At 43.8% G+C, this 13,952-nt stretch overlaps 2 pseudogenes; one reads left to right on the forward strand and one right to left on the reverse strand.

The window, feature by feature from the left end:
* The first annotated feature begins 8,861 nt into the window (after window positions 1-8,861).
* LOC136406246 (large ribosomal subunit protein eL15-like) lies at window positions 8,862-9,465 on the forward strand (annotated as a pseudogene).
* Window positions 9,466-10,262: 797 nt separating this feature from the next.
* On the reverse strand, window positions 10,263-10,362 carry LOC136407309 (U6 spliceosomal RNA; annotated as a pseudogene).
* Window positions 10,363-13,952: the final 3,590 nt, after the last annotated feature.

Consider the following 13,952-nt stretch of genomic DNA (forward strand, 5'->3'; position numbering starts at 1 on the left):
GAAGCAAATGGGCGCTTCTCCTGTGTGCCCTGGCCGGGAATCGAACCCAGGTCCCCTGCATGCCAGGCCGACGCTCTACCGTTGAGCCAACCGGCCAGGGCCAGTTCATTCTTGTATTATTATCTATTTGTTAATTATTTTTTATTAACCTAATTTCCCTACCCCCGGACAATAGCTAAAGGTACTGTTAAGCCAGGGACTCAGGAGGAGGCATCAAATCTGAAAAGGTGTTTCCTTAAGTCTGCCAGGTCTTGCCCATGACCCTCCACAACTAGTCATGGGTATATGGACTTCCCTTAAGAAAAGGCAATAGACTTAGCCACCCAAGACTAAGACTCTGAAACATGTTTCAGGGGAGGCTGGAGGTAGACAGCTCAGGCCATCCCTTAAACTCTCGTAGAGAACCCACTGTGAGACAGGAGAGAGACGATGTGCCCAGCACGGTCTGGAACCCCAGTGCAGGTGGGAAGGGATGTACAACAAGACACCACATCCATCTGCCCTTTGACCCATCTGCCAGGAAACTTGTCTTAAGTTTCTCCAGAGAGAAACTGTGAGAGCCAGATTAATCAGAGAGATGTGCCACGTGGTCTGGGCATGGTGCTGAGGAAACAGGACTTCTTTGGGAGGACTGGCCCTCTGTATTCTCTTCTCCCTTTGTTTCTCTCCTCATTCTGTATTAGTAAGTGCTTCAACCTAGTGGGGAGGGAGCTCTTTCCACCCAAGAGGCTGTGGCAGGAGTGTCTCTGCAGGTAGCCAAGGTGATGCTGGCAGCAGCAGAAGCTGTGGGCAGTTGTCTGGATTGCTCCTGCAAGAGCAGCTCCCGTCTGCCAAGGGAGAGGGAGCCCCCTGGGCCTTGAGCCATGACCCACATGGGCCCTGGGTCATTCTGCTGGTGAGTTAGGCAGCATTAAAAGTAATCACAGAATAAAAATCCCTTCATTGCATTTTTTCCTGGTTACTAAAAAAGGCAGGTTTATTGAAGAAAAAAACCTGTTGAAAATATATAAGAAAGAAAAGTGTTTCCAGTGCATTGTCCCATCACTTTTTTATCCAATAATAAAGATTATATAATAAAATTTTAATTATACAGATTATCTGGGAATACCTTCACCTTATTAGAAAGCCATAAAGAAAACTTTACCTTTACTCCCCTGCAATGCTTTGCCTCTTACCCAATTAAACCATATCATTGGCCTGACCAGCCAGGTGGTAGCACAGTGGATAGGGCATTGGACTGGAACACAGAGGACCCAGGTTCGAAACCCTGAGGTCGCCAGCTTGAATGCGGGCTTACCAGCTTGAGCGTGCGGTCACTGGCTTGAGCATGGAATCAAAGACATGACCCCATGGTTGCTGGCTTAAAGCCCAAGGTCGCTGGCTTGAGCAAGGGGTCACTCGCTCTGCTGCAGCACCATCCCCCCCATCAAGGCACATATGAGAAAGCAATGAAGAACTAAGGAGACTAAGGAGTCACAACAAAAAATTGATGCTTCTCATCTCTCTCCCTTCCTGTCTGTCTGTCCGTATCTGTCCCTCTCTCTGTCTCTATCACAAAAACAAAAACCCTATCATTGCTTTGGGTTGTGTCCTTCCACAGTTCTGTATATTTACACCACACATACACACACACACGACTGATCAATTGACAGATCTAGTTTTATACTTCTCGGATTTAAAAACACAAAACAAATAGTATCATTGTCCCTCATCAGCTCGCTTTCTTCACTTAGCACTGTCTTGGTCATCGTTCTATGGCTCAGTAAAACTTTATACTTCTCTTCATGTACACTCTATGTGTGCCTTCATTGGATTTTTTAGGCATTTTATGGTCTTCATTATTTTTTATATTTAATTTTTACTGGGGTGAAGGTAAGCAATGCATTTTTGCATACTAGTCTTATAGCCCACCACCAAATGGAATCCTCATTAATTCTAATACTTTTCTAGTGAGCTTCCTTAGATGTTTGAAAATATTATTATATAAGCCATAAATTCCATGACTGTATTTTCTGAGTGTGAGTTCTGCTTCTTGAGTTGAGAATTTCATCCTCTTAGTTCCATCCCCACCACTTTCCTGAAACTGCTCTTACCAAGGTGATCAGGCAACTCACGCTGCTAAATCCAGTGATCAGTTTTTAGTCCTCATGTCACTCAACACAGTGTATCATCACATCTTCTCTGTTCCTTGAAGCATTTTACTTACTTGGCTTCCAGAATCCCACACTCTCCTGATCTTCCACCTACCTGTCTGGCTATTCCTTTTCAGTCTCTTTTGTAGGTTCTTTCTTACATCTCTTGATCTCTAACCCCTACAGTGCCCCATACCCAGTTCTTAGACTTCTTCTCTTTTCTATCTACCCTCATTTCCTCGCTATTCGATTTAGTTTCATGACTTTAAATGTCAGCTCTCTGCTGATGGTTACTAAATTTATATCTTCTTCCTTAAAATCTCCCCAGACTTAGAGATACAGCTGTCTATTCAACATTTGCCCTTGGATATTTAATCCATATCTCAATTTACCATGATTAAAACAGAATTCCTGAGATTCTCCTTTAAGTCTGTTGTACCTAGAATCCTTCCTGTCTTATAAATGGCAATTTCATCCTTCTAGTCACTCAGGCCAAATCCTGTTGACTCCGCCTTCAAAACATCCAGAGTTGTCTCGCTTCTCGCTACCTCCATTGCTACCACCCAGTCCAACAACCATCACATTTAATTGGATTATTACAATAGCCTCTTAACTGGTTTCTTTGCTTTTATTATTCTTTTTTTCTTTTTCTTTTCTTTCTTTCTTTTTTTTTTTTTAGCAAGAGAGACAGACAGACAGACAGACAGGAAGGGAAAGAGATGAGAAACATCAACTTGTAGTTGCGCCACTTTAGTTGTTCATTGATTGCCCCTCATACATCCTTGACCAGGGAGCCCCTGCCAAGCCATGACCCCTTGCTCAAGCCAGAGACCATGGGCTCAAGTTAGCTATCTTGGGCTTCAAGCCAGTGACTTTTGGACTCAAATCAGTGACCATGGAACCATGTCCACAATTCCATGCTCAAGCCAGCAACTGCACACTCAAGCTGGTGAGCCCACACTCAAGCCAGTGACCTCAGGGTTTTGAACCCAGTTCTTTAACATCCCAGGTCAATGCTCTATCCACTGCACCACCACTGGTCAGGCTCTGTGCTCCTGTTATTCTTAACACAGACATCCAAGTGACCCTATTAAATTGTAAGTCAGTTTATGCCACTTCTTTGTCAAAACTCTCAATGGCTTTCCTTCACTCTCATTAGTAAAGCCCAATTATTATGAAGGATTTTATAGAAACCCTCTAATATCAGGCTCCTTGTTTATCCTTTCTGACCTTGTAACCCTCCACTCTATCCTCACATTCTCTGCTTTCACTGAGGCAGCCTTTCCACTCTTCCTTAAACAAACCAGGAGCACCCCGTTATGCTTACTCTTTCCTGTGTTTGGAATGCTCATCCTTTAGGCATCCGAATGGCTTGTCCATTACAAGGTCAGTGGATAATGGGGAAAGGTCAGGCCTGGGAACTTTGGCTAGGACTGCCCACAACCAAGCGCGCCAAAAGAAACTTCCCAGGAATCCTTTGGAAAAAAGTGACCATCTGCCAGCCAGTGAGATTTCACCATGTCATATTAACTCGACAACCCTAGGGACTCTTTAAACATCTCCCACGCAGGTCACTCCTTGCAACTTCCCTGGCCTCCATCTTTCCTCCGGGCCAGGGAACCTCGTCGGGCAGGATGCGAGATGCGCTGTACTAAATAAAGCCTTTGCTATTCCACACTTTGTGGCTCTGACCCCCTTCTTTCCTTCTCGGCGGGGAAAAATACCTTACATTTTGGTGCCGAAAACCTGGGAGGAGTTTGAAGTCCGCAAGGAGCGCGCCTCTTCCTGTCCCCTCTGAGAAAGAACCAGGATCTCCGACCTTCCACCCACTTTGGTGCACAGTGTGGTAAGTCCCCTGCCTCCAGCCTTCCCCTCAGTTCTTTCCGCAGAGACTCCCTGTCCGAAACCGTAGCTACGCCAGGGAAGTCTTTCTGTTCCTAGTGCTTGTGCTCGTGGAGACATCCCAAGCATATCCACTTTACCTTTTCCGCCTGTGGCCAGACCTTGAGTTTTGGGACACTGACACTCAAATCTGACCACTCCGAGGACTGAGGGCGGCCGTGGGGGCACAGGAATCTCCCTCCCTAAAGAAGAAGAAACTGTTCTTCTCCACTGTGGCCAGGCCACAGAACCCACTGAATTAGCCTCCTGAGGGACTTTTGGTGTTAACACTCTCATCAATTTATTGCCAAAAAAGCTGGGAACTGATTGGAAATCTCTTATATACGCAGCTTCTAATTATTCGTGTGCCCGTCCTTAATCTCTGTGCTGCGTGTTCCAGCACACAGCCTGTTTTCTGGCCAGAGAAACCTCACCTAAAACCTCCACTCCTGATCTTTCCTTCTCCGTGGACTCCTAACTCTCTTTCCCTCCTGCATGACCCCCAGGGTTGCCCCTCTCATGGAACTTCTCTGGTCCCTCTGCAGACCTCTTTTGTGCTCAGATCTCTTCTCTCTGAGAGCCCCCTCCCCTCCCTTTGCAAAAACCTGTTTCTTATTTACCACTACCATTCTCTTTCTCCTCCCCTGCTGGCCAGGGGCCCCTTCCTTCTCTACTGTGTTCTTAAGTCCCTCTTTCATCAGGCCTTTCTCCACCTACTATTGGCTCTTACACCAGTTTGCAGGACCCCAATTTTCTTGCAGGAAGTTCTTGCCCTGTCCTGCTTTTGGCTCCAGCATTTCCTGCCAGATCTGGGTGCTGGGTTCCCCACAAGCCCCCCTCCTCTTATTCTCAACCCCCCAAACCCTTATCCGGGACCTGTGAACATGGCATTTAAAGTTTTTAATGGTCCCAACTAGTAGAAACAGGCCAAGGCTGTTTGCCAGGCCCACATGCAGCAGAAGGTAATGCTCTAAACCCCAACTCTTGTGGCAATCCTGAGACCAGCAGAGCCACCAGCAGCTTGCTTTAAGTGTGGCAAGCAGGTTCATTGGTCCTGGCAGGGCCCCTGCTGGCAGCTGCCCACTGAGCCTTGCCCTGACTGCAAGCAGCCCGGTCACTGGTGGAGCAATTGCCCCTTTGGGCAACAGGCTTTTCCTCGGCGCCTCTATGTGGAGGACAAGCCACCCGAATGAAAGGCCAATCCAGCCAGGTGGGCACATCGTTCAAACTCCTAGGACACGGCCTGGACTTGGAGAACCCAGGGTATGCTGCAACTAGTGGGTAAGTCCATCTCATTTCTTGTGGACATGGGAGCTACTTTCTCTGTTTTGCCATCACACTTGGAACCTCTAGTTCCCTCACGGGTCTCGGTTATGGGAATGGATGGGACCCCTACCTTTCCCCTTTTTACGCCACTCCTGACATGCAGTTTTGCCTCAAGCTTGCCTCCTTACAGGACCACTGGCAGTCGGAACCACTGGACTCCATCCATCTCCAGTTCACTAAAAGGCTGGACCCTGAAAATCCCCCTATTACTCCTCTTTAAAAAAAAATCCTTACAGGACCGCATCTGTGAAGTTTCTCCAGTCACGGCCAAACAGATGTTCCTCCTGACACCTCTCAAAACCACCACCTTCTGATCTCCCCCTCCCCACGACGCCCCTAATCAGCAGGAAGTAGCCAGACAAATAAACAGCCCTCCTATTCTATTTAACACAAAAGGTCAGAATGTAAGGTCGGTGGATAATGGGGAAAGGTCAGGCCCGGGAACTTTGGCTAGGACCGCCCACAACCAAGCGCGCCAAAAGAAACTTCCCAGGAGTCCTTTGGAAAAAAGCGACCATTTGCCAGCCAGTGAGATTTCACCATGTCATATTAGGTCTACCACCCTAGGGACCCTTTAAATATCTCCCATGTGGGTCACCACTTGCGACTTCCCTGGCCTCCATCTTTCCTCTGGGCCAGGAAACCTCGTCAGCGGGATGCGCTCTGTACTCAATAAAATCTTTTGTTATTCCACACCTTGTGGCTCCGGCCCCTTTCCTTCCTTCTCAGTGGGGAAAAATATCTTACATCCATCACTCCCCTTAATTCTCTACTCAGATATTACCTCCTCAGTGAGGCTGCCCCTGACCACCTTGTCTGAGTTTACACACACCTATCCTTCCAGTTCCCTTCTCTGCTTTATTTTTCTTCTTCACCATTTTACATAGTATATTTTTTACTTGCTTATATTATTTACTTTCTATTTTCTCCATTTGAATATAACTCTATAAGAACAAGGATTTCTGTCCCCCCCCCCCATCCCACTTATGTATTCCCGGTATGCAGAGCATATTAGCATATATATAGTATATTCACAATAAATATTTGTTGCATACATAAATGAATCAGATTCCAAAGATTTGGTGGGTAGGCACTGAGGATATAAACATGATGCCTAGAGGGAAGCCACTGTCTTGTGAATAGGGGCACCAAAGCCATGTCCTAAGGACAGCATTGTGAAGAGTGTGAAGGAGTTGAGTTACATGAGTCCACTGTACCAATGCTGAACTATCTGCCTCTAGACTCCATGTTATAAGACAAAAAAAAAACCTGACCTGTGGTAGCACAGTGGATAAAGCATCAACCTGGAATGTTGAGGTCACTGGTTTGAAACCCTGGGCTTATTGGGTCAACTATGGGATGTACTATGATTTGATGCTTCCTTCTCTCCTCTCTCTAAAATCAATAAATAAAACCTTTTATTAAAAAGATGAAAATTTAAAAAAATAAGACAGAAGATAAATCTTACTTGGTTAAGCTATTGTTGTTGGGTACCTGGAATGCAGTCCTCAGTGATGCCAATCAGTGGCCCCCAAAGGTGAAATAGTCTGAGGATGAAAAGAGAATTGGAACAGAATTCTCTCAGGAACCGCAATAATTCCAAGATGTGAAGTTGAAGAAGATCCCTTCAAAGGGCTGAGAGGAGTAAGAAATGGGAGAACCTCCAAACGCAAGTGAAATCGTGAAGCTAAGAAAGAGTGTTTCAGGAGGAAAGACTGGTCAGCAAGCTCAAATGCTGATGAGAGATCACCAGGAAGGGAAATGAGGGTATTCAAGTGAGAACACAGTAGATGAAATTTGAGAAAGCATCTTTCTTTATTTCCTCCCCCCCCCCCCCCCCCCCCCCCCCCCCCAGAGACAGGAAGGGAGAGAGATGAGAAACATCAATTCATAGTTGCGGCATTTTAGTTGTTCATTGACTTCATATGTACTTTGACCAGGGGCTTCAGTCAAACCAGTGACCTCTTGCTCAAGCCAGAAACCTTTGGGCTCAAGCCAGTGACAATGGGATCATGTCGATGATCTCATGCTCAAACCAGCAACCCTGCACTCAAGCTGGTGAGCCTGGGCTCAGGCTGTTTTTTTGGGAATGATAAAAGCCAACAGGATTTTTAGAGTTTGGATATCTGGAGGACAGAGGTGCTGGGAGCTGACTGTAAGCTGACAGTCTGCCCAACCCCCCATCGCACCTGCCTGATTAAATTGCAAAAGGCTGTGGTGCTCGTCCTGCCTGCCATGTTCCCCGGAAGGACTGGAAGGAAGTTACTTCTTTGTAGAAGGTTGTGTATGTTAAGTATTGGTGGGGGGTTTTCTACATGTGGTGATTTCTTGGGTTGCCTTGGAAACGTCATTGAATTGCTAATTTCCACTTTGCCCAGAATAATAAAGAAGGATGTGGTTAGGGTGGTGCAGCCATGTTTTTGCGGCTCTGCCAGGGCAGGAGTTACTGCTGGCAAGGAGCTGTGGCTTCCTTCTGAAACCCATCTTTTATATGTCTTTAGTTCTTTGTCTATATTTATTAATTTTGTACCGTTTCTGCTCAGGACCCTGGAATATACTTGTCGCACTGGTTGCGACACTGGTTATCTTGGGGTTTTGAACCTGGAACCTCAGCTTCCCAAGTTGATTTTCTATCCACTGCACCACTACCAGTCAAGTGAGAGACATCTTTATAATGATTCTTATTTTCTCTGTAAAGTACCAGGTGTGATCACCTGTGCTAGTAAATTTTATGTGTCAACTTGATTAGACTATGGTGCTCAGTGCCTGGTCAAACAATAGCCTAGATGTCTATATGAAGGTATTCTGTAGATTGTTAGATCCACCAAGCGCGAGAACAAACGTTGGAGACTTTCAGGGGTATAGATCTTACTTTACTGGCCAACTTTAACCTGCTCAGGGACGAGCTCTCAAGGTGTCCGGAGACACCGTACCCACAAGGGGCTGCAAACAAAGTCGTGCCTGGCGCTTACAACTAGGTCCTTATATATCCTAAGTGAGCAAGCATTATACAGAAGCAGATGTGGCAGTTAGCTATTCGCTAGGGAGGTCGCGTGCAGCATAGCAACAGGGGAAGAGTTTAGCTCAGTGGAGAATTTCAAACATAAACTTCTGATAAGGGTCTCTAACTCATAGAATGCAGGATGTTCGCCCAACTTTGTGCTGAACTCTTTGTTCTCAGCCTCACAGGGACCTTGTCAGCACTTCCCTGTTCCTGTTTTTCTAAGAGTTAGACTCTGGCAGCCACAGCACACTTCCTTGAACCTAACATAGATGTGATTAACATTTATAATCAGTTGATTTTAAGTAAAACAGATTACCTTCTATAATGAGGATGGGCCTCACTCAAGCAATTGAAGGCCTTAAGCAACAAAAACTGAGTTTCCTGGAGGAGAAGAAATTCATGTCAAGACTGCAACATTAGAAATCCCACCTGAATTGCTAGCCTGCTGGCCTGCCCTATGAAGTTAGAACTCAGGACTGCACTATCACTTTCAGTCTGCAGTCGTCAGGTAAGCCAAGATGGGCGCTTACTAGGACATCCAGGAGTGATGGAAGAAGAAGCAGTGTGAAGTCATATGCTTCCTTCTCAGGATGCTGCTGTGTGCAACACGGTCAGCTCTCTGCAATCCACAGGGCCCCTGCCCCACCCAGCCAGATAAAGCATGCAGGCTGGGATACAGGGCCAAGCAAAGTTATATCATATATCAGATTCGTGTGTGCCATGATGACTGCAACTGCCCATTTTTAAGGTTGTGACTTACAGCAAGCCTGTCCATCATGATGTTGACCAGCTAACATTTCCTGAAAGCCTTCAGTCTGTTGCTAAAGAGTATGCTGGACACCACTGTGGGGCTCTGAGAGTCCTGAATTTTTACTGGGTTGCTGAATGTCCCACCTACAAATTCTTTGAGGTTGTCCTCATTGATCCATTCCATGAGGCTATCAGAAGGAATCCTGACATCCAGTGGATCACCAAACCAGTCCACAAGCACAGGGAGATGTGGGGCTGACATCTGCAGGCTGCAAGAGCCATGGCCTTGGAAAGGGCCACAAGTTCTACCACACTATTGGTGGTTCTTGCCATGCAGCATGGAGAAGGTGCGGTACTCTCCAGCTCCACTGATACCACTAATATAAGTAATGTTTGTGACAATCTTACCTTAATAAGTAATTCAGGACAGTAAAAAAATAAAATAAAATAAAGCAATATCAACTCTTCCCTGAATGACTATCCTGGTATCATGCTCATAGATTTCTCACTCCCCATATATATGTGTGTGTGCATTTGATCTGTTTTTCTGGAAAACCCTGTCTGATACAGCATGCGCTGAGAATATAGAAGGTTCAGACACTTGTCCAGTTATTTCTGTAGGCCAATTTCCTGTAAGTAGAATCGCTTGGACAAAGTTCATGAGATAGTTAAAGAAATATGAAGCATATTGTCTGTTTGCTTTCTAGAAATGTTCAATCAATATATATTTCTAAGAATAGTACATAGATGTCTGGTCCCTGGACCCACATCAACATTGAGTAGGTATTTATGATCTTTTTCATTTTCACCAATTCGTGGAGAGGTACCACATTCTGATTTCATATTCACAGTATTTTGATGAATAGTGAGGTTGGACATCCTTTCATATTTTGTGACCATGTGCCTTCTTTTTTAAACTTTCACAGTTCATCTCAAACTCTAAAGTAATTATTTGCTTTATAATCTTGGGCCACTTATATATGGCTATTTTTCTTTCATTTGGAAGTATTGCAAATGGTCAGACTTTGTAACGTTAAATTCTCAACTGTTGGTGTTCTTTGTCCACTTTTCTATTGATTTTTTTAAATTTGGTTTTTAGTCTTACTTTATACAGTACTTCATCTTTTATCTACTGTGCAAACTTTCCCCCAGATTTTTGATTAACCTTCAACATTGTTTAGGATTTTATATATATATATTTACACAAAGGCCATGCTAATCTTCTCTATATCATTCCAATTTTAGCATATGTGCTGCCGAAGCGAGCACAATTTATTTATTTTTTTTTAGCACAATTTATATATATATATATATATTTTGGTACAGAAAAACTTATATTTTGTGTATGCAATCTATGAATCTTTACCTCTGAGGCAGTTACAATCATGGGTCTCTGAATGATGGGGATATGTCCTGAGAAACGTGTGGTTAGGCAGTTTTTGTTGTGCAAACATCATAAAGCACACTTACACAAACCTCAATGGCATAACCTGCACACCTTGGCTGTATGGTCTAGCCTATTGCTCCTGCACTACAGGCCTGTACAGCCTGTTACTGTGCAAAGCAACACGAGATTAAATCAAGCACAAGAGAAAATGATGCCATGAAGAAATGAGGTAAACATAGGATGTGTGAGGCTGCTGGCAGTGTAACACAACACGCTGTTTTACAGAAAACTTCTTTTATACATAGAAAGAATAGACTTTAAAATAATGACAGAAGGATCTAGTATAGTAAATACATAAACCAGTAACATAGATTTTTTATGGCCATTCTCAAGTATTATGTGCTGTACATTACTGTATGTGCTGTACTTTTATATGACTGGCAGGCTTGTTGACATCAGCATCACCACAAACAAATGAGTAGCATTGTCCTATGACACTATGATGGCTATGACATCACTAGACGATAGGAATTTTTCAGCTCTATTATAATCTTATGGGGCCACTACCATATACACAGTCCATCGTTGACTGAAATGCCATTATGTGGTAAATGACTGTGTTTGTTGTAGAAATGTTGGCAATATACACAGACTTTCCTCTTTTCATTAGAAAAAGACACAAATGATGAGATTATGTAACAGATACATTTCTTAATTTAGGAATGGAGTTTATGGGTATTAATTATTGTTTAGTATTTGAACCTCTAGCTGCATGGGAAAGTCACAAGATGGCATTTGTCTTAAAAAACATGGCCTGCTAGAAGCTTGGTGACAGGGGGGAAAAGAGGGATGATTCCCTTTTTCATGAAGGCTTGGCTAGTCCAATGAAGTAAAAAACATAAGATATGCCCCTTGCTTCAGGCAATGGATAGTGAGGAAGAGGTAAGCAGTTGAAAGCAGAATTAGGTTTTAAACTCCATATATTACTCCCAATGCTGTGTTGATTTGATGGGACCTTACATCTACATTTTTTGAAGTTACATAATTTATTTCTTATTGTAATACCTCCATTAAAACTAGCATAGAATGAACACAGTGTTGTTTTTTTTAATAAAGATTTTTATTTATTGATTTTACAGAGAGACAAGGCAGGAGGAAGTGAGAAGTATCAACTCATAGTTGCTTCACTTTAGTTGTTCATTGGTTGCTTGTCGTATATGCCTTGACCAGGCAAGCCCAGGGTTTCGAACCAGTGACCTCAGCATTCCATGTCAATGATCTATCCACCGAACCACCACAGACCAGGCAGGCTTTTGTTTTGATTTGTTACATTATTGTCACTAGAGGGTTGGCCTATTAAAACAAATATAGAGAGGAAACTTCAGTTCCTTTAATGTTCTGAAAACAATGACATAGAAGTCTAGCAGCTGCTGCTGGCCCTCTCATGTCCCCTTAGCACTTATTTCTAATGTGAAAGGCTGCTTACTCTGAACTGCCTGCTATTCTCTGTCCCAGACCCTAGAGTGTTCATGCCTTTAGGAGCAGCCTTCAACCAAAGATGGGCAGGGACTTGGGGGATAGTACCCAGCTGCCTCACCCCTTGGGTGGGGTATCTCTGTGGTGTATCCTGCTGTCTCCTAGAGTCCCCCGACGCAGTGAGCTCCAGTCACCCACAGCGGTAATATCCCAATGATTGGCTGCCTTCCCTTTCTGGCCTCATTTCCCCGTTTGCCTACTCGTGTGCCAGGATCCTCTCCCAAATATACTACTTGTGCTCGAATCTTTGCCTTAGTGTCTGCTCTGGGGAACTCTAAACCAAGACACATACGTCAGGCTACATGTTAAAAATGATGGCTTGTATTTATTAAGCTCCTACTAGGTGCCACACACTATTCTAAGTAGATCGTTGAACTCTCACAGCAAGTCTTTTGGGCACAACTATCACCTCCAGTTTATGGATGAGGCATGTGAGCCTTAGAGATATCAGGGTCACGAAGGATTTAAAACTAGACTATTTAACTCAACTATCCATGCTTTTCACCATGGTATGTCCTGTTCCACATGCATCAGTTTATTGAAAATATCTTCAGTGGTACATATTTAATAGGCTTTGTGAGAGCACTTTCTGATAGATACTTTTTGCAGTCTATCAGCACTAATCATGTTTCCTCACTTGGATTGGCTGCACTCATCCAACTGAAACCTAGGTCACTGCAAGAAACTTTTCTTTTTGTCCCCAACTACGTCAAGATGTTTTCTCTTGGTTCTAAAACAGTGGTCCCCAACTCCCGGGCCGTGGACCAGTACCGGTCCTTGGGCCATTTGGTACCGGTCCGCAGAGAAAGAATAAGTAACTTACATTATTTCTGTTTTATTTATATTTAAGTCTGAACGATGTTTTATTTTTTTAAAATGACCAAATTTCCTCTGTTACATCCAAGACTCACTCTTGACGCTTGTCTCGGTCACGTGATACATTTATCCGTCCCACCCGAAAGGCTGGTTTGTGAAAATATTTTCTGACATTAAACCGGTCTGTGGCCCAAAAAAGGTTGGGGACCACTGATCTAAAATGTAAATCTGTTTTTGCAGCTAACCAGTGTGCGCATCGTTTTTGTCCAAACTAGCTGCCTAGCTTACAATCTACCGTATGGTAGATAAAGGTCACCATTTATTCCCTAATAACCAGCTGAATGGATCCAGGATTTTAGCTGTTTGTGATATTGTCTGAGGCATGTTCATTACTGGTTTGGAAGACAATATTTCTTGGCCGCTGGATGACCCTTCATTGAACTGAGCTATTCTTCCAGCTGCTGACCTTATCAAGTATTTTCTCTGTTGTGAGCCAAAATATTATGCTCTCCTCCTAGTCCACTGCTGGTCTTTAGAAAGAGTAAAACAAATGTTTTGTGGTTCCTAGAAAATGTTATAAAATTGTTTCCCAAGGTAGGTCATTGCAGTTGCAAAATTTTTGTTTTGGTAAAAGACTTGTCCAAAAACAACAGAGCAAATAGTCAGCCATTATTTCAGGGGGAAAAAAAAAAGATCTTGAGATTAGCAAGGGACTGCTCCCTCCCTTTCCACTGAAATAGAGACTAGTTTCTCCAGCTGGTTCTAAACCATTTTGAGCTAAATGTCTTTCTTTCTTTATAGGCATGCACTTTAATTTACTGGCTGATTTCCCAAGTTTTTGAAGAGGCCCCATAAAATTTTGAAAGGCATTTTAACTTTATAAGGCAATATATCATAAATTAATTCTCAGAAACTTCTTGAGCCAACTTGAAATCAAAGCAACTCATTTTCTCAGGCTGTATACTCTAATTCTAGTCCAATTTTTTTTTTTTTTTTTTGTATTTTTCCCTAAGCTGGAAACAGGGAGGTCATCAGACAGACTCCCGCATGTGCCTGACCGGGATCCACCGGCATGCCCACCAGGGGGCGATGCTCTGCCCATCTGGGGCATCGCTCTGTT

This window comes from Saccopteryx leptura, chromosome 5, assembly GCF_036850995.1.
Source record: "Saccopteryx leptura isolate mSacLep1 chromosome 5, mSacLep1_pri_phased_curated, whole genome shotgun sequence".
NCBI lineage: Eukaryota > Metazoa > Chordata > Mammalia > Chiroptera > Emballonuridae > Saccopteryx > Saccopteryx leptura.